Below are 25,830 nucleotides of genomic sequence, written 5' to 3'. Positions count from 1 at the left end.
TAAAGAAAGCTGAACACTGAAGAATTGATGCTTTTGAACTGTGGTGTTGGAGAAGACTCTTGAGAGTCCCTTGGACTGCAAGGAGATCCAGCCAGTCCATCCTAAAGGAGATCAGTCTTGGATGTTCATTGGAAGGACTGATGTTGAAGCTGAAACTCCAATACTTTGGCCACCTGATGCGAAGGGCTGACTCACTTGAAAAGACCCTGATGCTGGGAAAGATTGAGGGCAGGAGGAGAAGGGGACAACAGAGGATGAGATGGTTGGATGCCATCACGAACTCAATGGACATGAGTTTGAGTAAACTCCGGGAGTTGGTAATGGACAGGGAGGCCTGGCATGCTGCGGTCCATGGGATCGCAAAGAGTCAGACACGACTGAGCGACTGAACTGAACTTAACATAGACCTAAGTGCAGCTGGAATGGTCAGTACATGCCTTAAAGGAGCTTAGAGATGGTGAGTGCCTCCCACTGGGAACCAGGAGCCAGCTCACAGCTCCGGGGTAGGGTCTTTCTCACCAGAGGGATGAGACCCGCAACTGCTCATCCTCTGGGTCACTGAAGCCCAAACTGGACTTTGCAAAATTGTTAAAAACAACAACAACAACAACAAAATCACACACTGTAGATATGCCAAGAACAGGCTGACAAAATTAGCACACGTGCTGCCGTTTAGTATGAGAATGTCTTCCCCCAAAATCTCATCAATACTGTTGATCTTCCAACTATTCAGGCTTTGTCAGGAAGGCAGGTGGGAGAGGGAGCTGCGATGTTGGCTTTTTCCCCCCTGCATTGTTGTTTTGACTCATTTGTTTGTGAGTGAGATTGAACACTTTTAGAATAAATGTTTAGGAGGGCAATTTGTTCATCAAAACTCTAATTGTCTGTACTCTTTTACACATTAATTTTACTTGCAGAAACGTATTTTTTATTCTTGCAAAGGCTCACAACAATAATATTCAATAGTCACTGAGTCTTTATAATATGCCAGGCACTGTTCTAAATGCTTTCCATTATTATCTCTTTTCATCTTTGGGACAACCTTTGGGGAAGTAGAATTTTTATTCACATTATACAAATGAAAATATTGAGATAGAGACATGAATTATCCTGCCCAGAAGACACAAAGCTGGTTTATCTTAGCTCTGTATGTAATCATAACATCTAGAGATAATTCACATCGATATCAATTAGGAAACTGGCTAAACAAATTTTAGAACAGCCATTCAATGGAATACTGAACAGCTGGTTGGAAGAGTATCCTAGATGCTTATTTATTTACCGAGAGGGAGAGAAGTCTAAGATCTAAATCTGTATCTACCCATCAGCTATCTATCTATCTACCTCTATCATCTATCTATCATAAAAAATCAAGTGGCAAAATAGTAGTAGCCCACTTAGATGGAAAAAACTATGTATTACAAATGTGTTAATGTATGGGTCTGCTTCTGTTTGTATAGACATCATCTAGAAGTATATATTAGAAACCTATACATGTTAGATAAACCTACTTGTTATTAGTGGGTTGGCCACGAAGTTCATTGGGCCATAACATCATATGAAAAATCTGAACAAACCTTTTGGCCAACTCAATACTTACGGAGCATAAGTGTTGGGAGGGAGAATGAGATCATTTTATATGTTTCAATAGTTTGATTAAAAAAATGAGTGTGCATTAGTTTATAAATTAAAAAACTAACAAAACTATGTTTCAAATGGATGTAAGGGGCTTTCTCTCATAGTGCTGTTTTAAGAATAAAATAGGATGATGATGAAACAGCCTAGCCGTGTCAACTTAAAGGTCGATCTCCGTGAGCACTGATTCTGAATCTAACCCGATGCCTGGCACAGGGCACACAGGACATCATTCTTTTTTTTTTTTTAGAAGATGCTTAAAATTTCACTTATTACACTTTTTTGTAGCCAGAGAAGACATTGCATGTTTAACACCAACACCCACCAATGTCTTTCAAATCCTAATAGAGCTACAGTCATGACTGTGAACCCTCTTAACAGAGAAGAGCTTCAGCCACTCATAAGCCAGTAGGAAGCCTCCCGACCCTTGTCTCAGAGGAGAGTGGTTGTACTCTGTGCTGCCAATGTCTGCTGGGAGACAGGGGCTCTCGTCACGCTCCCCCACGGCACTGAGAGACAGCAGCTTCTTCATACCCTTGCAGGACATCGCTCTTGACTGAAGAGTGGGGCTCAGGGGCCAGCCTGGAATGGAAGGGCTCAGGGCTGTGCTTTGAGCAAGGACCCGATTGCTTGAAATCTAAGGTGCTTTTTAATGAAAATAACATAAGAAAAGTAGCATCTGGCTGGTCTAGGTCAGGCCTGTTACAAGGATAAGCATGTTATAGAGAAAATAGCCACGAGATTTGGCCCTGAGAGCTGGGTTGGCATCTTAGCTCTCTGCCCCTCACAGGTGTCAGCCTGTGGAGGCTGTGGGAGCCTCGGGTTGCCGTGACCATCAATTAGATAAAGTGTCAAGGGAAAGGCTTTTGTCAATGATAAAACACGACTCATACATTTTGTTTGATGTATGTAAAAGTATCGTATGAAACCATTCAACCATCAAATGTTACAGTCACCAGAAACAAAACAAAAATTAACTCACAGGGAGCCCACAGAAATGTATTCAGTTTAAGCCTTTAATAAAACTTCTTATTCTTTTCAGAAAAGGCATAAGGGTGGGGGAGGCCCAGGCTCTGTTTATGATGTAGGAAGGTGGGAATAGCTGTGGTCCCCCCAACAAGAAAGACCGACAAAAGGCCTGATGTCTAGGGAGTGACTCCGGACTCCGGGAAGGGCAGGGGCTGGAGCACCTGTTTTGGTCCCACCCAGGAGAGGATGCGCTGGCTGACACACGGCAGGTGGGACGATCTCCACCCAGAGCGTTAGCTCATTGTCACGAGCTCAATGCGGGCCCTTCTGAGAGTGTGGAGTCCCGGGAGCCGGGGACCCCAGGGAAGTCACTCTCCTGTTCATGGTTCTTCTCCACAGACCTGGCTGCTGGGAAAGATGGGAGGGGGTGGGAGAGAGGAGAAACCTGCCCAGGTATGGGCTCGGGGAGGGCAGCTCCGCCAAGACCCTCTCACCCAGGAGGCAGGAGCCCAAGTGGGCAAACCCTGTTGCCCCTGCCCAGGGCTCAGATCCACAGTCATTGTGTCGGGGGAAGGCAACAGAAAAGAAACCATCCTGGACCTAGAACATAAGAAATCTTCTCCGGGGGAGACAGAGAGGAAGAGAGGACCCAGACCCAGGGAGCCAGGCCTGCCCGAGAGACTGAGGATGGACCAGGACACCAGCGGTCCACGCTTGCTCTCCCAGGCTCAAAAGTGTGATAAACAAGGAGCAGGCTCTCCGAGGGGATTGGGGAGGGGTGGGGATGGGTAGGGCTGGAAAGAGAAGAGATTTTTTCCAACTTAAAAAAAAAAATACAGATTAGTGCTACATTTATATCTGCCTGTTTAAATTCTGTCAACTTTTGAGCATGGTAAGTCATGTTTTCCTTTCAGTTAAGCATTAGTCAGGGCTTCCCAGGTGCACTAGTAGTAAAGAACCTGCCTGCCAAGGCTGGAGGCACAAGAGACGCAGGTTCGATCCCTGGGTCAGGAAAAGCCCCTGGAGGAGGGCATGGCAACCCACTCCAGTATTCTTGCCTGGGGAATTCCTTGGACAGAGGAACCTGGTGGTCCATACAGTCCAAGGGGTCACGCAGAGTCCAACATGACAGAAACAACTCAGCATGCACACAGGCAAGCATTGATAATAGAGTATCTGGTGATAATAGGAAATAATTCTGTACTTGAGTTTTTTACTCAGCACAGATGGACCGTTCCCCATCTGTAATGTGCCCCAAATGCAGCTTCATTTTCAAGATACCTTGATGCAAAATACAGCGCTTCACCATTAGGTGCAAACACAAACAAACGAAAACCTCAATATTGGCAGAAAAAGCCTAATGTTGAGAGTAGAACAGGAACCCAGAAGAACGCTCCGGTGCCCCAGGGTTTGGGGTCTGAGAGGAGGGTGGAGGAAGGCTGCCTGGGTCTTTGCTTACCTGGTCCAGCTCTGGTCCAGCCCAGGTTGCCGTGTGCATCCACCTGCCGGCTCTCCCGGGCACAGGTGAGTACCTGGGGCTGACTGCAGGCCCCCCGCGGCTCAGTTCTCCAGCTCCCAGCTTGACCTCCCGCAGCCCGGATTCTGGCCTTCATCACACATCTCACAGCCACCTCCGTGGGGGCCTCCTCTCCAGGCACAGCTCTCTCCAACGAGGCCCTCGCTGCCAGGCAAGATGAACAGAAATTACTGAAATGAACTTCTAACTAGTTTGAGAGTATTATCCTATCCTTGCAGAAATGTTTGTGCCTCCCAGTTTTTCATAAAACTGATTTTCTTTTCTCCCTAACTACAAAAGCAATCTACGGACGTTGACAAGTACCAAGTGTGGAGAGAAGGGGAAATGTCAGAACCAAACCTCAGCCTAACAGCTCACATCTAGTGATTTGGCTTCCATCTGCCTTTCTCGCTTTCTGCCACCCGCTCTGTGACCAGCCAGGACTGCCCTCTGTGTCAGGCACACCTCTGTGTCTGTTGCTGATGATAAGCCCTCCCCACCAAAGGGCTTTAAACTGAAAAAAAATAAAAAAAAGTTTGAATATGGTTTAAGCTTGTATAGTTACTTTCCAATGTTGTGCTAGTTTCTGCTGCACAACAAAGTGAATCACTGTATGTATACATATATTCCCTCTTTTTTCGGATTTCCTTCCCATCTAGGTCGCCGCAGAGCATTGCATTTGTGCTATACAATAGGTTCTCATTAGCTATCTATTTTATCGTGTTTAGTTGCTAACTCATGTCTGACTCTTTGTGACCCCATGAACTGCAGCACGCCAGGCTCCTCTGTCCTTCACTATCTACTGGAGCGTGCTCAGATTCATGACCCTGTAGCTGCTTTATCATGCCCATGTATCATTTTATACAGAGTGTCAATCGTGCCCGTATGCTCAGTCGCTCAGGCGTGTCCGACTCTTTGCCGCCCCGTGGGCTGTCGCCACCGGGCTCCTCTGTCCATGGGACTTCCCAGGCAAGAACACTGGGGTGGGTTCCCATTCCCTTCTCCAGGGAACTTCCCGTCCCAGGGGTTGAGCCTGCCTCTCCTGCATTGGCAGGTGGCTTCTTCACCACTGGCGCTACCATAGGGTGTGTATGTCAATAAGAGGGCTTTAAACTTGCCGCAAAACACCCAAGCACTTCACTTTCTCTGAACTCTATTGTCTTCCTCCCTCTCCCAATTTATGCTTATGTGACTTGAATGAGCTATCTTGACTAGAGCTTTCGAGAGAAAAGCTCAGCCAAGCATCCTTTCCCCAACAGAGGCAACAGACTTTGATATTTTCCAAACCCCTCTGGGAAGAAGCAGGATGGTGGTACCAGAATCTCGCCACGTATCGGAAGTGAAACAGATTTCTGCAAGCAAACTTTCTCCAGGGAAATTAGACCAGGCATCCAATGGCCTTGAACCTTAGTCTCTCTCTCCCTTTGTTGAAGCTAAGTTGGAAGGAAAAAGACCCTTGCTAGCATCTCTTCCTCCTTTTGATCTTCTGCCACCGTTATGTGACTCCAGGCTTGGCCACCTGTGCCAGGGTGGGGGCTGCCCAGAGCATGAAAAGTGACTCTAGTGGGCTCTGAAGACTGGCTCAGATGGGTTTGAAGCACTTTCCACGCTACTGGGCATGAAGTTTGTTCTTCACCTTAGTTGAAAAAAAATGTGAGAAAGAGATTTCCCAACATGTAAGGCAGACATTCCAGGTGGTTCAGTGGTAAAGAACCCACCTGTCGATGAAGGAGAATCAGGAGACATGGGTTCCATCCCTGAGTCAGGAAGATTCCCTGCAGGAGGAAATGGCAACCTACTCCAGTATTCTTGCCTGGGAAATTCCATGGATAGAGGAGCCTGGAAGGCTGCAGTCCGTGGGGTCACGAAGAGTTGGACACGACTGAGCTCACACGTGTTATATTATCTTAAGATGAGCTATACCCTCAATGGAGACATGTTTCTTTCTAACTCCTGCCTGCTCTTACCTGCGGAGGAGGGTGGTCAGGCTTCCTGTCCTCTCTTCATTTCCCCTTTACCTTGAAATCTACAGGTTTGTTTTTTTTTAAAGTTTGCTGTTATTATTATTTAAATAATACTGGATCCTTCCTGACTGCTTAACAGTGGCCGTGACTGTGACATGACCAGCTCTTCTGAATCTTACTGTTTTTCTTTACTTTACACATCAGTTGTTTTGCAAACAGAAAAGTTAGCATAGTTATCTGAGTGATTGGGCTACCAGGGAGTAGGTTTCAGTGCTAATTTCTAACCTGTAAGTTGAAACGATCTTTCCCAAACATTCTTCTATGGAACACTGGCAGGTGTTCGTGGCTATTCCATGGGCAGAGCACCCTGTGATTTAAAACAATTGGTAAAAAGATTTATGAATATTGGTGATTCATGTAGAATAAATATTAGCATTTTAAAGGCTTGTATAAGTGCTGATATAAAGAAGTCTATTTAAAACTGCTAAACCTAGAGTTTTTTTTTTTAAAGGTTATTTGACTCTGGAAAAATTTTCTTAAAGAATTTTCACCCAATTTGAAAAATTCTGAATTGTATTGAATAAATAAAAATTATATATATGTGTGTATATATATATTTCTTTTAACTGGGCCTATTGCTTCACAAGCACTATAGATGTAGGTTTGGGTTACTACTATAAGAAGAAATTCTGAGCTCTCATTCAAACTCTTCCTAATGATGTCCCCCTTCTTCCATGTGCCACTTGTCCTTTGGGCCCCAAGTGTCTTGTTTCTTTGTTCATCCATCCATCGATCCGTCCATCCACCTGCTCGTTCACTCATTCATTCATTGATATGTTTGTACTTAGGGAATCCAAAATGTTTGCCCTTAGAGTCCACTTTGGTGAACCTAAAATCTAGAGATGAAGGACATGACCAATGACTCCACTGAAGGACAGAGAAAGGATGAATAATATTGATTAATCAGTTAATTAACCTGACAACTAAATAGATATTTACTGAATGTCTACCGTGTGCACATCGACATTCTAGGAATCAGCAAACTAAAATGGACTGGAATGGGTGAATTTAACTCAGATGACCATTATATCTACTACTGTGGGCAGGAATCCCTTAGAAGAAACGGAGCAGCCATCATGGTCAACAAAAGAGTCCAAAATGCAGTACTTGGATGTAATCTCAAAAATGACAGAATGATCTCTGTTCATTTCCAAGGCAAACCATTCAATATCACAGTAATCCAAGTCTATGCCCCGACCAGTAACGCTGAAGAAGCTGAAGTTGAACGGTTCTATGAAGACCTACAAGATATTTTAGAACTAACACCCAAAAAGGATGTCCTTTTCATTATAGGGGACTGGAATGCAAAAGTAGGAAGTCAAGAAACACCTGGAGTAACAGGCAAATTTGGCTTTGGAGTACGGAATGAAGCAGGGCAAAGGCTAATAGAGTTTTGCCAAGAGAATGCACTGGTCATAGCAAACACCCTCTTCCAACAACACAAGAGAAGATCTACACATGGACATCACCAGATGGTCAACACCGAAATCAGATTGATTATATTCTTTGCAGCCAAAGATGGAGAAGCTCTATACAGTCAGCAAAAACAAGACTGGGAGCTGACTGTGGCTCAGATCATGAATGCCTTATTGCCAAATTCAGACTTAAATTGAAGAAAGTAGGGAAAACCACTAGACCACTCAAGTATGATCTAAATCAAATCCCTTATGACTATACAGTGGAAGTGAGAAATAGATTTAAGGGACTAGATCTGATAGACAGAGTGCCTGATGAACTATGGATGGAGGTTCGTGACATTGTACAGGAGACAGGGATCAAGACCATCCCCAAGAAAAAGAAATGCAAAAAAGCAAAATGACTGTCTGAGGAGGCCTTACAAATAGCTATGAAAAGAAGAGAAGCAAAAAGCAAAGGAGAAAAGGAAAGATATTCCCATTTGAATGCAGAGTTCCAAAGAATAGCAAGGAGAGATAAGAAAGCCTTCCCCAGTGATCAATGCAAAGAAATAGAGGAAAACAACAGAATGGGAAAGACTAGAGATCTCTTCAAGAAAATTAGAGCTACCAAGGGAACATTTCATGCAAAGATGGGCTCAATAAAGGACAGAAATGGTATGGACCTAACAGAATCAGAAGATATTAAGGAGAGGTGGCAAGAATACACAGAAGAACTGTACAAAAAGATCTTCACGACCCAGATAAACACACAAATGGAGGTACTGCCAAAACAACCATGAACAAATAAAATCCCCGCCCCTGGGAGAACTAGTAAGACACACAGCAAACAAACAAACTGGTGAGATACACAATAAACAAACGCTGACATGTCAGAAGCTGCCAGTGTTACAGAGGAAAGTAAAGCAGGCCCAGGGACAGCAGGTCCCAGATGGGCAGGGTGTGAGGCTTGGAGTGGTCAGAAAAGGCTTCCCTGAGAGGTGACATTTTGATTAAAGATGCAGAAGTAGGTAAGGAAGGCGTCTCCAAGTTTCAGCTTAGCTGAAGCATAGTCTGTACTCAATCAAATGTGTTTATGGAAGTGATTAATTATACAGAATAAAGTTGAGTTGCATGGCAGAGCATTGAAATAACTGGCAAAGGTGAACTGCTCTGGCAAACCCTGGTGGTGATCATGAAAATCAGGCGTATGCCTGAGGACCCAAGAGGGTACGACATAAAAACATTCGAAATGGAAAGAGAAGGAAGGGATACATGTGTGCTGAGTCACTGCAGTCGTGTCCAACTCTGTGCGACCCTGTGGACTGTAGCCTGCCAGGCTCCTCTGTCCCTGGGATTACAATTATAGAAAATTTGGTGTGCTTCCTGAAAATCTTAAGATCATAATAAAGGGTTGTTTGTGAGGCAGTCATTAGGAAGCCGCATGTGTCCACTTCACGGGTCATGTTGCTCTTTTAAAAAATGTTTTTCTTTTAATTTTTGGCTGTGTTGGATTTTCTTTGCAACGTGCAGACTCATTAGTTGTTCAGTTGATTTGCAACTTGTGGGATCTTCATTCCTCAACCAGGGATTGAAACCAGGTCCCTTGCATTGGAAGGCAGAGTCTTAACCACTAGACCAGTAGGGGAGCCCCACATGATGTTCTCACACCAAGCCTTTTGCTGGTAGGGAGATTGGAGGAGCGGATGAGTAGGTCATGGAATCCCAGGGATTTGCCTGGAAGGTTTCTAAAATCTTCATGACATCACTGTAAGGAACTCACAATGTGTGATGGATTCTGATTCATACAATCACACACAGCTGTTGAAAACCTGTACCCACAGAATGGCGATAAATTGACCCATGTCAGCATAAAGGATGGTTCCTTGTGTTGGTCAACATTAAAAGAACCTGAAGCCCCTTACTCATTTCCAGGGATCTACTCTTTGGAATATTCATCTTAAACACAGTTCCTTAGCTCAGATCAGCCATGGACCTGGCCTTGCCCACTCTCCCCTTCTTGGTCCTCACGAACACCAAGGTGGCCTGTCTCCCAAGTTCCGTCATGGCCACAACACTCAGCGGCTCTTCCTTGTTGCTCAGCCTGTTCTCAGCAGTGCCAGTTCTTCCTATAGGCTTGGCGGCCTTCTTAGTAGTGAGCTTGTTATTAAAACTGGCTAAGAGGTTTTAAAGACTGTGCTGTGCTTAGTCGCTCAGTCATGTCCGATTCTTTGCGACCCTGTGGACTGTAGCCCTCCAGGCTTCTGTGTCCTTGGGATTTTTCCGACAAGAATACTAGAGCGGGTTGCCATTTCCTTCTCCTTTAGAGGTTCTGCTTTTAGCCAAATGAAACATCCCATGGATGCCAAGCTCCCCTGTGTCCTTCACACCACGCTTGGTTTCCATAACAGATTCTTTGATGTAGGATGATTTAGGTTTAGGGTGGAATCACGTCCTCTGAAAGGCCGCACTTTCTGCCTCCTTAGGACAGTTCTGGGGGGAGGTTTCTGCTGCCTGATCAGTCTCCTTCCCCTCACTCCTCTCTTCCCCAAACTGGTTTCTCCTCCTCTGTAGACACAACTGTTGCTGCTGCTGCTAAGTCGCTTCAGTCGTGTCCGACTCTGTGCGACCCCATAGATGGCAGCCCATCAGGCTCCCCGTCCCTGGGATTCTCCAGGCAAGAACACTGGAGTGGGTCGCCATTTCCTTCTCAAATGCGTGAATGTGAAAAGGGAAAGTGAAGTCGCTTAGTTGTGTCTGACTCGTAGCGACCCCATGGACTGCAGCCTACCAGGCTCCTCATAGGCACATCTAGAGGCTCCCAATTCTGCCTAATTCAGCCAACACGGTTTAAGGAAAGTTCAGAACAGATCTCCTTAGGATAAAAAGTGAGAATTCTTTTTTTTAAATGCACCATGAAGCTTGTGGGATCTTAGTTCCCCCTGCAAGGAAATGTAGAGTCTTATCCACTAGACTGCCAGGCAAGTCCCAATAATTCTCCCTTTCTTTTTCTTTTTTTAATTGTAGTATAATTGCTTTCAATTATGAGCTGAACCTCAACCATTTTTGACAATTCCAAGATTACTTCCCTTGTAATGTTTTAACCTGCCAAAAGATCATGAATGTACAGGGAAGTGTTTTGTAAAAATCATTTATTTCTTGATTTTTGGCCAGACTGGGTCTTTGTTGCTGTACCCGGGCTTTCTCTAGTTGCGATGTGGGGGCTTCTCATTTCTGTGGCTTCTCTTATCGTGGAGCAGGGGCTCTAGGGGCACAGGCTCAGTAGTTGTGGCACACAGGCGTGTGGGATCTTCCCGGGCTGGGGATTGAACCCAGGCCACCTGCACTGGCAGGCAGACTCTTAACCACTGGACCACCAGGGAAGTCCCACAAGGAAGCATGTTATTTAAAGTCGCGTTGGAGCTGATGCTCTGAGCTGTGGTGTGGATTTTATTTGGGACCAGGAGGCACAGTGGAAGTAGTGTCCCTTCTGACTCTGGAAGTTATTTTCCTATGTCCCAGGAAGTGGCGGTGGGCAAGCTGAACTTGATTCATGTGTGTTCATTACCAGGGGAGAAAGCCCGCCTCCCGGGGTCCAGCCGTGTCCTGCAGAGTCAGTGTTTTTCTTGGCAGTGGCCAGCTTCTGTGCCCTTATCCACTGTGGTCGTTCCCTTGGGTCCCTTCCAACAGGATGGAGTGGGCACACAGGTGCCAAATGACCCAGAAAGAGGCGGTGAGCTGAGTGCAGAGTGGAAAATGCCTTCCATCCTGGCATTCACCAGACAGCCGCATGCTCCCCACCACGGCCTGAGCAGCAAACAGGAAGAAAACCTGCTCACGTTCCCAGCACGGAGCAGGGTGAGTGCCTTCTCACGCTTGCATTGTCTATATTTAGGCTTTTCCTTCGCCGAGGGAAACACCTGCAGGTCACGCTCGCGCTCTCTCAAGGTGCTGACCGTTTTTCCTCCAAAAACTAACACGTCTAGGCGTTGATATGTTGCAGTGACACAAAAATAGTCTCACGCCTGCTACCAGTGAAATATGTTAGGGGACCCAAGAAGAGTCAGTGCTTGGGAATTGCCTCATGAATGGATTATTTCTTACCCAATAAAAGCTTGTTTTGAAAAGTTTGGACTTTTAAAAATTATATGTATTCATTGCTGAGCTATCAGAAGCTACAGATAAACCAGGAGGAAAAGTGGGAAAAATACTTGTGATACCAGAGGTAACCACACTTAAGCATTTGCTGTACGTCCTTTTGGAATATTTTCTACATTTTTTATGTATCAATGATACACACCATTTTATAATGTGCTTTTCTTCTTTCAATACATCATGAATAACTTTCTGTATCAATGAATTGATTTCTGCCACTATGATTCTGGTTCCACTGCCAATGTGTGGTTCTCTCCCCACCCCTCGCCCCACCATAGTTCAGTTCTGTTCAGCTGCTCAGTCACGTCCGACTATTTGCGACCCATTGGACTGCAGCACGCCAGGCTTCCCTGTCCATCACCAACTCCCAGAGCTTACTCAAACTCATGTCCATTGAGTCAATAATGCCATTCAACCATCTCATCCTCTGTCGTCCCCTTCAGCTCCTGCCCTCAATCTTTCCCAGCATCAGGGTCTTTTCAAATGAGCCAGTTTCTTCACATCAGGTGGCCAAAGTATTGGAGCTTCAGTTTCAGCATCAGTCCTTCCAATGAATATTCAGGGCTGATTTCCTTTAGAATGGACTGGTTGGATCTCTTTGTAGTCCAAGGGACTCTCAAGAGTCTTCTCCAACACCACAGTTCAAAAGCATAAATTCTTTGGCGCTCAGCTTTCTTTATCGTCCAATTCTCGTACACGACTACTGGAAAAACCATAGCTTTGACTATATGGACATTTGTTGGCAAAGTAATGTCTCTGCTTTTTAATATGCTATCTAGGTTGATCATAACTTTTCTTCCAAAGAGCAAGCATCTTTTAATTTCATGGCTGCAGTCACCATCTGCAGTGATTTTGGAGCCCCCCCAAATACGTCTGTTTCCATTGTTTCCCCATCTATTTGCCATGAAGTGATTAGGTCCGGATCCCACGATCTTAGTTTTCTGAATTTTGAGCTTTAAGCCAACTTTTTCGCTCTCCTCTTTCACTTTCATCAAGAGGCTCTTAGTTCTCCTTCACTTTCTGCCATAAGGGTAGTGTCATCTGCATATCTGAGGTTATTGATATTTCTCTCGGCAATCTTGATTCCAGCTTATGCTTCATCCAGCCCTGCATTTCGCATGATGTACTCTCCATATAAGTTAAGTAAGCAGGGTGACAATATACAACTTTGAGATACTCCTTTCCCTATTTGGAACCAGTCTGTTGGTCCACGTCTGGTTCTAACTGTTGCTTCTTGACCTGCATACAGATTTCTCAGGAGACAGATCAGAGATGGTATTCCTATCTCTTGAAGAATTTTCCACAGTTTGTTGTGATCTACACAGTCAAAGGCTTTGACCTAGTCAATAAAGCAGAAGTAGATGTTTCTCTGGAGTTCTCTTGTTTTTTCAATGATCCAACGGATGTTGGCAATTTTATCTCTGGTTCCTCTGCCTTTTCTGAATCCAGCTTGAACATCTGGAAGTTCATGGTTCACATACTGTTGCATCCTGGCTTGGTGAATTTTGGGCATTGCTTTGCCTGCATGTGCGATGAGTGCAATTGTACAGTAGTTTGAATGGGAGACTAGAGATCTCTTCAAGAAAATTAGAGATACCAAGGGAACATTTCATGCAAAGATGGGCACAACAAAGGACAGAAATGGTATGGACCTAACAGAAGCACAGGATATTAAGAAGAGGTGGCAAGAATACACAGAAGAACTATACAAAAAAGATCTTCATGAGCCAGATAACCATGATGGTGTGATCACTCACCTAGAGACAGACATCCTGGAATGTGAAGTCAAGTGGGCCTCAGGAAGCATCACTACAAACAAAGTTAGTGGAGGTGATGGAATTCCAGTTGAGCTATTTCAAATCCTAAAAGATGATGCTGTGAAAGTGCTGCACTCAATATGCCAGCAAATTTGGAAAACTCAGCAGTGGCCACAGGACAGGAAAAGGTCAGTATTCATTTCAATCCCAAAGAAAGGCAGAGCCAAAGAATGTTCAAACTACTGCCCCCCACACATCCGAGTGACTCTGGGGTACGAGGCAGGGGTCCTGCCGTGGAATTCGGTTTGACTGCTTACCGGGTTGTGTGTGTGCGTGTTCGTGCTGTGCTCAGTCGCATCCAATTCTTGGCGACCCCATGGCCTGTAACCCGCCCGACGCCTCTGTCCATGGGCCTTCCCAGGCAAGAATACTTGAGTGGGTTGCCATTTCCTTCTTTAGGGGCCCTTCCAGATCCAGGAATCTAACCCTTGTTTCCTGTATTTGCTGCATTGGCAAGTGGGTTCTTTACCTGGAGATGACATCATATCCCATCAGTCGAGGGCTCCATCCCTCAAGACTGCCCCTCCCCGCTCTTCAGATGCCAGTCATAAGTCCAAGCAGATGGTTACTGGTGCCTTTGACCTGCTGGCTATAGATGAATGATTTGATTATTTTGCTGTAGGAGCTCGCTGTATTTAGGGTAACATTCTACTTACTAGGTCACTGGTTTATTATACGAGGATGCAACTCGGGGACAGTCAGATGGAAGAGATGCATAGGAAAAGATACAGGGAAAGGACATACTTTCTGAACCAACCACTCTTCTTGAATATACATGTATTTACCATCCCGGAGCTCTCTGAACCTTGCCTGTTGGGATTTTGTGGAGACATCATCACATAGGCATGATGGATTAAATCATTGGCTATAAGTGGATGACCTTGATCTCAAACCCCTCTTTCCCTGCCCTAAGGTTAGGGAGTGGAGCTGAAAGTCCCAACCCTCTACAAACGTTGGTTAACTCCCTGGCAAGGAGCCTCCATCCTTAGGTGACTTTGGGGTTTTCCCAAAGCCTTTCATTATCATAACACAAAAGGCACCTTTATTACTCTCCTTACAGGAAATTCTAGGAGTGTTCCAACATATATATTTCTTAAAAATCACAATATCATAATGCAGTATAGTTTTTAATGACTGTGTATTACTTTACCATAAGCCATAACTTATTTGATTGGTCCTTTAATTCTTTAATAGCCGAGTAGCGTCTAATCTCTCACAACTATTCCTATAACAAAAGTTGTATGTTCATCATTTTTAGTTTGTTTTGTATCTTAGTGCACAGAGTTGGACTGCGCATTGCCTCCAGCTCAGGACGCTCTTATCTTCACTCATCCACTAGAAATATTTCATAGCTTTTAATTCTAGCTTCTTCTTCACCCCATCCCAAGTCTCATTCCCTTATAGATCCTCCTTTTGGATATTTTATGTGTGTCCTTCTGATCTATTGGTTTGGCCAAAAAGTTCACTTGGGTTTTCCAATTTTGGCCAACCCAATATTTTCCAAACTTTGATTTACACACCCGTGTAATTTGGTGAAGTGTATTCTAATTTGTGTGTTTTAAACTTTGCAGTCCTTAATTTTCATTCAGTGTCATATACTGAGCTTTTCTCTCCTTGATGTATGTAGCTCTTGTTTCTCCTTTTCTGGAGGGTACTCACCATGGGCACCCACTGTTATGTATCTGTTTATTTCTGGTTCTGACCTTTTAGGTTATTCCTTACTCTATTTTGTCATAAACAACACTGCAAAGAACATCTTCAAATGCGTTTTTTAGTGAAAGTTGTCTTGGGTCCTGGAGTGGGACTTCTGGGGTAATACTGTGCAATTTTCACTAAATATTTTCAAATATTACTCTCTCAAAGAGCTTTGCAAGTTTTTTACTTCTACTAATGGTGTGTGAGGATTCCTGCCTCTCATTTTCCCCAATATTATCTCCTTTTCAAATTTGGGCCTGTCTGTTAGGAACAAATGATAACTTTTATTGATTAAATTTATGATTATTAATAAGCCTATTTCATTCTATGTTTTGTAGCTGTTTGTTTTTTTTCCCCAATTTGAGAATAAACTATTCATAGCCTTTTCTCATTTTCTATGTTTTCCAGATGTGTGTATGTATATATATGTATTTTCATCTTTCTTATAAAAACTTACAGGGACTTTGCTGGTGGTCCAGTGATTAAGACTCGGTGGTTCCACTGCAGGGGGCATGCATTCTATCCCTGATCAGGGAACTAAGATCCCACTTGCCACATGGCACAACCAGGGGGAAAAAAAAGAAATCTCAGAGTTCATTTTTAATTACATATGCTAAAGTATCATCTTCCAATCAGTTATGTGCTGAGTATCTCAGAATTGAAATCTTTGCCTTTCAGTTGATTTTAAATCAATTTTCCCCATATGGCTTTGTCTTTCAGAATCTTGTGCAATAAATAATTTCTTACCCTTTCTTGGTTAACTGTATCTTTGCGGTTGTTACATTCACTAAGTCACGTCTGACTCTTTGAGACATCATGGACTGCAGCATGCCAGGCTTCCCTGTCTTTCACTATCTTCCAGAGTTAACTCAAACTCATGTCCGTTGAGTCGGTGATGCCATCCAACCATCTTATCCTCTGTTGTCCCCTTCTCCTGCCGTCAATCTTTCCCAGAATCAGGGTCATTTCCAATGAGTCGGCTCTGCATCAGGTGGCCAAAGTATTGGAGCTTCAACTTCAGCATCATTCCTTCTAGTGAGGGTATATTATTTAGAGGTGGTATTTTTTGGACAATGAATGTACATCAGAACTCTTTGGTTATAAGTGAAAGAAATTTAGCTCAAATCAGCACAAAGCAAAAAAAGAGAAAAAAAAATTGGCTCACTTAGCTGAGATGTCAAGGTGTGGTATTAGTTTCAGGAAAAGCTGGATCTAGGGGTTCAACGTTGTTATCAGGGCACTGGCTCTGGCTTCTTCTATCATTTCCCTGTTCTTCTCTGTCTGGGCTTGGTTTTTCAAGTGAGAATTCTCAGTGTGGTGTCAAAAAGGAACACCATCCACTCTTGGCTTATCATGTCCATAGAGATTGCAACTGAGTTTTTCCTGATAGCCCTGGGAAAAGTTGTGAGGGAGACTTTGCATTATGGATGGAGTCTCATACCATCCTTGGGAGTGGGGAGAAACACGTCTTTGATTTGAAGCCCTAGGAAAGTCCCCCAGAAAAGAACAGTGGTTTCCTAGACAAGTACTTGCTGGGCAGTTAAACATGTGCTCATATTTCTAACATTCATTTTTTGATAATACCGATTCCAGAATGGTTGGTGCTCCCCTGGCAGATGAGCCCGCTCCACCAACAGAGTCCCCTCAGCCTCAGCAACTGCAAGCCTCCTCCCACCTCCCTGTCTCCCTCCTCCGGTCTGGGTCAGTCCTTCCTCCTGGGCAATAGGGTCCATCAGGGAAGGTCCACCTCTTCCGCCTTCATAGGAGACTCGTGGTCATGGCAGCTCTCTCTTGCACCACTGGCTTCTCCTCTCCACACATTTTGCCCCCCAAATCACACAGAGAAAGAGGGGTTGCTTTTGTGCCAAGTCAGCCCCCCACGGTCCCCTAAGGTGGTGTCTAGATAGCCATACTCTCCAGATCACTGTGCTCTCCCCATATTTGACTGTCTTTGTTCAGGAATCCCTTGGAACCAGCAGGAAATCCAGAGATGCTGGGGAAGATGGCCCCTGAGTGGGGCCGGATAGGGCCAGACATCACCTAGGAGTTCTGGGCTCAGCCCAGCTGATCTGTGCTGTGACTTAGGGCTGCTTTAGCTTCTGGGTCACAGGTCAATTCGGGGAGAAGAAGCGGAAGGGTCTGGGGGCAAGGGGTGGGGCTAGACTGTAAATGCAACTTGATGCATCAATTGTAATTATTTAGGGCCTGATTGTCCATCTTCCCCCTAGTTCCCTATCTCTGTCTGGCCGGGCAGGCTTGGGACACCCAGTCCAGCCTTCATTGTGATCCAGAGGGTATCAGGTGCCTTTCTCTTTAGAGAGAACCTGTGTGGGGGCCGGCTCTGCGGCTGTCTGAGGGTCTGGGCTGTGACTTCCCGATGGAGGAACGGGAGGGCAGAACTGCCTGGGAGACGGCACCCGCTGAAGATCTGGTCCCCTGCCGTCCTCCATGGGGCGAGGCGGATGGCCCTCAGGTGAGACAGAAAGTGGGCATCCATCAGGTTACACAAGGGCAGGTCACAAGTTGGGTGATGGGTTTCTGGAGACAGCAGACCAGAATGGACTCAAGATGCAGAAGAGACCTCATAGGAAACCATGTGCTCGCTCTGCTGGATGGGAGATGGGGGAAGAGATAACGCTTGTCCCTGTCGTGGAGGCTGACCGGATGTGAGTCCTCTTCATGGTCCTGATGTGGGTGGAGGCGTGGGTACCACGCTAGTTCTGAAGTGTGCTTTGTGAGCGCTGGATGCTGAGGTCCCCCTGCTGGGCCCCACAAGGATGCCTGGGGGCAGGTTACGTTTTCTGTCTTGTGGGCTGAGATGCCTAATAACCAAGGATTTGTACGTTACTTACGCTACTTATGACCTGGCGCTCTTACTAATATTCACCAACAGCTTCTAAAATGGAGTATTCATAAACTACAATTGAAGGGTTACTAGCGTACACCGAGATTTGTTTAGTTGGATTCTGGATAAACTGGCTGCCGTTTTCCCACCAAGCCTGTGTCTGTGTGTATTATCAAGGTTCTCATTTAGGGGCAGGTTGTTTTCTTTTTTATCAGTATGTTTTTCATGCTGTCTTCAACTGAGCATAGTGATTAGTTTTAGCAATCAAAAATCAACTTTACTAAGGTGTACTTTGCATACAATAAGGACTTCCCTGGTGGCTCAGACGGTAAAGCGTCTGCCTACAATGTGGGAGATTTGGGTTCAGTCCCTGGGTTGGGAAGATATCCTGGAGAAGGAAACGGCAACCCACTTCAGTATTCTTGCCTGGGAAATCCCATGGATGGAGGAACCTGGTAGGCTGCAGTCCACGGGATCGCAGAGTCAGACACGACTGAGTGACTTCACTTTCACCTTCTGCATACAGTAAAATGCATCCATTTTCTGTGTACAATTTGGTGAGTTTTGACGTGTATTATCCGTATCACCACCACCTCGACCAAAATGTAGATTATTTCCAGCACTCCAGAAAGTTCCATGGTGTCCCTTTGCCGTCATTCTTCACCCCCACCCCTCCAGGTAACCACTCATCTGAATGTTTACTGAGTATTCAGGAATTTGTGGTGCTTAAACACTTTGCAACACACTCACAAGGGGTCTGTACTGAAATCTCTCAGTTGGCTGTTGTTCACAGGCCATTAGTTCATAATGGAGAGTCCTGTGGAAGAGCACGTGTTCTCCTCTCATTTGGTAACACTGGTGACTCACTCCCCTCTGCCTTTCACTTCTACTACAGGTGGGAACCCTGTGAGAATAGCTAGAAGCCTTGGTTTAGAGCTGCACCCTTTCTGAACCATCAAGAGCCTACAGACAGTGACAGCTGAGCATGGCCTGTCCCCCATCTACCCCCCAACGTTTCCCTCCTTCCGGCCACCAATCATTTCCCCTCTTCCCTCAGAAGGTACCTGATACCTAGACCTGTGTCTTTTATACCAAGGGTCATGACCCTCTGGGATTCGTGCAATCCATTTGTAGGGTTATGATCTGCATTAAAAAAAAAAGAGATGCAATAGAGAAAACTACTTAGTGCATTGTATTAAGGAAGAGTGAGCTTCCCATTGGCTCTGTGGTAAACAATCTGCTTGTGATGCAGGAGCCATGCAGTAGACATGGGTTCGATCCCCGGGTCAGGAAGATACCCTGGAGGAGGGCATGGCTACCCACTCCAGCATTCTTGCCTGGATAATTGCATGGACAGAGGAGGCTGGTGGGCTACAGTCCAGGGGCTCACAAAAAGTTGGACATGACTGAAGCGACTAACACTTGTACTAAGGAAGAGTAACTAATGTATTATGAAACTCTTGCTTCATTTATGTTTGTGTGTTTGCATGTACATAGATGTGTATGTGTGAATGTGTGGACATAATGGGTTACTATGGAAAATGTATATTTTACTGTGGGTCACAGACAAGAAGAACATTTGAAAAGTACTGGTCTGGAAAAGCCCCACAATCTCTGTCTTCATCTTGTGCTGAGGTTACCGGCTGCAGAGGTGGGCGTGGATGTGTCTATAGAAGTCACCCTGGGGTCACCCTGTCCCCACCCCGGGATGTTCTGGCTGCCCTTCCCTCCTGCTGAGGACAAAGGCAGGCAGGCTGGTTGGCATCTGTCCTGCTCTGGGCGGGTCCAGTCCATTGTAACTCTGCTGCACCCCCTTGCCCCAGACTCATCACCACTGCCCTGCCCCCAAGGACACAGCCACGGCTCTTCTTCCAGGACTCCATGGTCTCCACACCTGGCTGGTGGCTACCATGGCTTTTCTTGTCCAGCTCCAGCTGGCCACTCTGGGCTGCTGCTGATTCTGCAGGGCTCAAGCCAGATGAGTGTTTTTAGAGCCTGGGGACCCTGGGTCCCGGCCCAGACTGGGTGAGAGCTACCTGGTTGTGGCCTAGGGCTACCCCATGGGGAATGGTGACTGAGGACAGAAGGCTCCAGGAGTGGGATTAGGAGAGGAGGAGGCAGTGCGCAGATGGTGGGTCACCAGGTTGACTTTGGGGGGACTTGGAGTGATCTTGATGTGCCTGCAGGTCAACCCAGGAGGGACAAGGATGGGTTCTGTGATGGGCAGAGGGGGTCCTCTCCAGCGCGACACTGGACATCTTAGCTGGAGACAGCCCCGGGGGCCAGGAAGCTGGCAGGCCCTGCCTCTCTGGAACAGGAGTGGGAGAGCCTCTTGGACTGCTCCTCCTCTCAGAATCAGTCCCTACTTACTCCGAGCATTCTGCCCCAGCCGAGCTGGAGCTGCCCTTCTCCCCCTGCTGGTTCTTGGAGTGTTTCTTATCCTTTTCCATCATGGTTTATCAAGGGGTATGGAATGGAGTTCCCTGCGCTCCACAGTAGGACCTTGGTATTTATCCAGTTTATAAAAAAATTGTTCACATCTGCTAATTCCAAGCTCCCAACCCACCCCTCCCCCTCCCCCCCCCTCAGCAACCACAAGGCGAGGTGTGTGTGTCTGTGTCGTAGATAGGTTTCTTTGTGCCACACTTTAGATCCCACATATAAAGGATATCTGATATTCGTCTCTTTGTGACTTACTTCACCAGTATGATAATCTCTGTCCATCCATGTTGCTGTAAATGGCATTATTTCATTCTTTTTTGTGGCCAAGTAATATCACTGCAGATGGTGACTGCAGCCATGAAATTAAAAGACATATACTCCTTGGAAGGAAAGTTATGATCAACCTGGACAGCATGTTAAAAAGCAGAGACATTACTTTGCCAACAAAGGTCCATCTAGTCAAGGCTATGGTTTTTCCAGTGGTTATTTATGGATGTGAGAGTTGGACTGTGAAGAAAGCTGAGCGCCAAAGAATTGATGCTTTTGAACTGTGGTGTTGGAGAAGACTCTTGAGAGTCCCTAGGACTGCAAGGAGATCCAATCAGTCCATCCTGAAGGAGATCAGTCCTGGGTGTTCATTGGAAGGACTGATGCTGAAGCTGAAACTCCAATACTTTGGCCACCTCATGCGAAGAGTTGACTCATTGGAAAAGACCCTGATGCTGGCAGGGATTGGGGGCAGGAGGAGAAGGGGACGACAGAGGATGAGATGGCTGGATGGCATCACTGACTTGATGGGCATGAGTTTGAGTAAACTTCGGGAGTTTGTGATGAACAGGGAGGCCTGGAGTGCTGCGATTCATGGGGTTGCAAAGAGTCAGACATGACTGAGCGACTGAACTGAACTGAACTGAACTGAATATTCCACTGCATATCTGTACCACGTCTCCTCTATCCATCATCTGTTGATGGACATTTAGGTTGCTTCCGTGTCTTGGCTATCATGAACAGTGCTGCTATGAACATAGGGGTGCATGTATCTTTTTGAACTATAGTTTTGTCCAGATATATGCCCAGGAGTGGGATTGCTGGATCGTATGGTAACTCTATCTTTAGTTTTTTAAAGAACCTCTCTACTATTTTCCATAGTGTCTGTACCAATTTACATTCCCACCAACAGTGTAGGAAGTTTCCCTCTTCAGACTTGGATTATCTTAACCTAAAATGCAGGTGTTAAATCAAATAAATTCAAGTGTTAAACCAAATGTAATTGGAGCCCCAAACACTTCTTGAAGACATTCTACATGCAATTTAGGGCTCCCTATGCAAAAGGGCTGACTCATTGGAAAAGATGCTGATGTTGGGAAAGATTGAAGGCAAGAGAAGAAGAGGACGACAGAGGATGAGATGGTTGGATGACATCACCGACTAAATGGACATGAGTTTGAGTAAACTCCGGGAGGTGGTGATGGACAGGGAGGCCTGGCGTGCCGCAGTCCATGGGGTCGCAAAGAGTTGGATATGACTGAGTGATTGAGCTGGATTGAACTGATGATAAAGGGCTTCAGGACGCCCCAGAATCCCTGAATTGGACCCCAAAGGAGAATTCCAAGTTCTACCCAAGGTGTGACTGAACATTCAGTGGGAGGCACTGCTCTCAGGCCAGCTCTTGCTCACTGATTCCGTGTTTCTAAGGATACAGGACATTGTCCTGCTCTGCAGCCGTGGAACTCCATTCTGCAGTCAACACATGAGCTCTGCCACCGGTCTGCAGGAGAATCTTTCCTGCCTCCCATTAATAAACACACTTCATTTAGATGCATGCTTTCTTCCTCTTCAAAACCACACGCGCTTTTGAAGGCTAAGGAAACACATCTTCCTCTTTTATTGCCCATCACAGCCAGGCACATGCACACAGTGGGTGCCGGTTGACTATTTGCTCGGTGGAGCTGCAAAGTCCAAGGGGAATGTTCTCCCTTCCCACAGTGGACTGTTTCTCTTTCTAAATCTCCACCAAGAGCTCCATCATGGTTTTCTCCACGGAGTATGAGTCTGATGAGTCTGTGTCAGCTCTGGCTCTTCTGATGCAGGAAAGTATTTTTTTAAATTTTATTTTAAATAACTGCACCTCCAGTTCTGAAACTTGCCTTCTTAATGGAAAATAGCTCCTATGTGTACATGAATTCCTTGCTGGGGAGGCGGTGTGGGTGTTGGGTGGAGCAGGGGGAGGGACGAGGTGTTAAACACCATGGGAACAGGATGCATTGAAATAATTGAAGGGTGAGGGTGGTGGCTGTGTCCTCCCATTTAATTAAGTGACTCAGACAGTCATTGGCTAAATGGAGCTTGGTGCAGTGGATGCCCCAAGCTGTGTGACTCTGGAGATGGAGGAAGGGCTGTAGCTTGGAATTCAAGAGACCAAGGGATACCCCCCACCCAGAATTCAGCCTCTAAGTCACTCAATGATTTGGGCAGATCACACTTTTGTATTCCAATATCCTCGTCTATAGAAAGTAAAGAATCTGCCTATACTGCAGGAGACTCAGGTTCAATCCGTGGGTGAGGAAGATCCCTGGAGGAGGAAATGGCAACCCACTCCAGTCTTCTTGCCTGGAGAATCCAATGGACAGAGGAGCCTGGCGGGCCATAATCCATGGAGTCACAAAGAGTCAGACACGACTGAGCAGCTAACACTTCCATCCTCCTCTATGAAAGGGTTGGGTGAGTGACCTCAGAGCTCCCCTTCCTCGCTGACACTTATGAGCCTGTGACATCCTTTGGGCTCTAACATTCTCTGGTTGAGAGGGCAGAACAGAGCGGAACAGGACAGACTCTGAAGTTAGGCACAGCTGGTGGAGGCCCCAGCATGACTGGGGTCAGTGTCATACACAGCATGGATGTGCAAATGCAGGTCTGACCAGTCCCCCAGCACTCTAAAATTCTCAATTCACCAGGGTGCTTAATTATCTAATTTTTCTGGTTTTCCATTAATGTAGCTATTGAGGGCATTTATGAAAATATCTTCTCATGCAAACAGTTATGCCAAAGGCTTTTCTGTTGGGGTTCAGTATTGTACAGATAGGGCTTCCCAGGCAGCCCTAGTGGTAAAGAACCTGGCTGGAATGCAGGAGACCTGGGTTCAATCCCTGGGTCAGGAGGATCCCCTGGAGATGGGAATGGCTACCCACTCCATATTCTTGCCTGGAGAATCCCATGAACAGAGGAGCCTGGAGGACCATAGTCCAGGGAGTCGAAAAGAGTACGATGACTGAAGCAACTTAACACACACACATTTACACATTGCACAACTCAGAACAGACACATCTCCCAAGAGCAACTGTGCCTTGAAAAAAATAACATGTAAACTCTGTGTGTAACAAAACCAAAAATATTGAACATTGAAGTACTCTTCCATGTGAATAAGAAGGAGCACAGTGCCTTGTGCAGAGTCAAAGCTCCAAAAACGTTAGAAGGCACGTGTGTTCTCTCTAAGTTAGAGACCCTGGAAGGCTCCAGAAACGTGGAGCTATGGTGATAATGTGTAATGAACTCACTGTGTATTGTGGTCGCAGGAGACGTCTCTACCATATGGTATATGGGTTTCTTCAAAAAATTAACTGTTGTTAATTGTGATTAACTGATAAACTATAAAGAGAAATGGGCTTTTTTTTTGTCACAACTGTAATGACCCTACTTTAAGAATAATGTGAAAAAATAAAGTGAAAATGTTAGTTGCTCAGTCGTGCCCCACTCTTTGCAACCCTGTGGACTGTAGTCCACCAGGCTTCTCCATCCATGGGATTCACCAGGCAAGAATACTGGGGTGGGTTGCCATTCCCTTCAACCAGGGGATCTTTCTGCATGAGGGATCAAACCCAGGTCTCCCGCATTGCAGATAGACTCTTTACTGTCTGAACCATCAGGGAAGTCCAAAAACAAATATTTTGTGTAAATATTGTCTTAGCCTTGGCAAAGAATACCATAGCCTGGATGCTTTTAAACAACAGAAATGTATTCCTTACAGCTCTGGAGGCTGGAAGTCCAAGGTCAAGGTGCCAGCAAGGTAAGTTTCATTTGAAGCCCCTGCTCTTGGCTTATGGGGAGCGCCCACCTCACTGTGTGCTCACTCAACCTTGTCCTTGTACCTAACTGGGAAGAGATCACGAACTTGGAGTCTGTAGCCCCATGAGTGGGGCTTCACCCTTATGACCTCATTTGACTCTAATGGTCTCCCAAAGGTCTCATCTCCAAATACCATCCCACTGGGGGTTTAGGGTTTCAACATTTGAACTTGGGCGGGGAACACACACATTCAGTTTACATCACATATAATATGTATCTGGGTTTCCCAAGTGGCTCAGTGGTAAAGAATCCACCTGTCAATGCAGGAGACATGGATTTGATCCCTGGTCTGGGAGAAGGAAATGGCAACCCACTCCAATATCCTTGCCTGGGAAATCCCACGGACAGAGGAGCCTGGTGGGCTACAGTCCATGGGACCACAAGGAGTTGGACACAACTGAGTGACTGAGCACACAGACAACCCCCAGACACTTCACACGGTGAGTCCCGGCCTACGTGTCGTTTTCTCTTTGGGGGACAGTGATGCCCACCTAATTCTCCCTCCTCCTCCTGCCCTTGGCTGGGGACCAACTTCTCCACGACCACACAGCACATATTCTCTGTGCCATGTGAACCATCACAGATTCCCCGTGCATCAACAGTGAGATTTTGAGGTCCCTCAGGTCAGGGGAAAATACAGTCAAATTCCTCTTTGAACTTGCCCGGTTGCTGAGAACCAGGCTAGGAGGAGGCGCAGGAATGTTTGCTGATTGCATCAGGCCCTTAGCCCTTAGTTCTTGCCAAAAGCAAAGCAAATGCAGTTGGAAATTTCTCTCCTAGACCCGGGGGGCATATTGTCATTGTTATGAAACATTAGCAGTTAGGAAATTCATGACAACATGCTACTGCAAAACCATCACCAGTCAAGTATCAGGAGAAAGAGAAAGGAATCAAAGTTTATAGGTGAGCACCAACTGACAGGTTCTTTTCATATGTTGTTTAATTTAATCTTCACAATAAGCTGACGAATTAGTATTTGGTTTCCCATAGTATAGATGAGGAAGCTGGGCTTTCTGGAGATTATGCAATCTGCCCAAAGCCACACAGTTAACAAGCGATAGGGTAGGGAATAAAACTTGGACTTGTCTGATTTATAAATCTATGCTTTTTTCTTATATTAGTGAACCTTCCAGTGTACTATACATATTTAGGTATATTGATCATGGTAAATCTCAGATTCCTCTTTATTATCAGGGATTAAACACAGTCCTCAGAG

The sequence above is a fragment of the Cervus elaphus genome, chromosome 20 (assembly GCF_910594005.1).
Source record: "Cervus elaphus chromosome 20, mCerEla1.1, whole genome shotgun sequence".
NCBI classification, from domain to species: Eukaryota; Metazoa; Chordata; class Mammalia; order Artiodactyla; family Cervidae; genus Cervus; species Cervus elaphus.
This window is presented reverse-complemented; position numbering follows the sequence as displayed.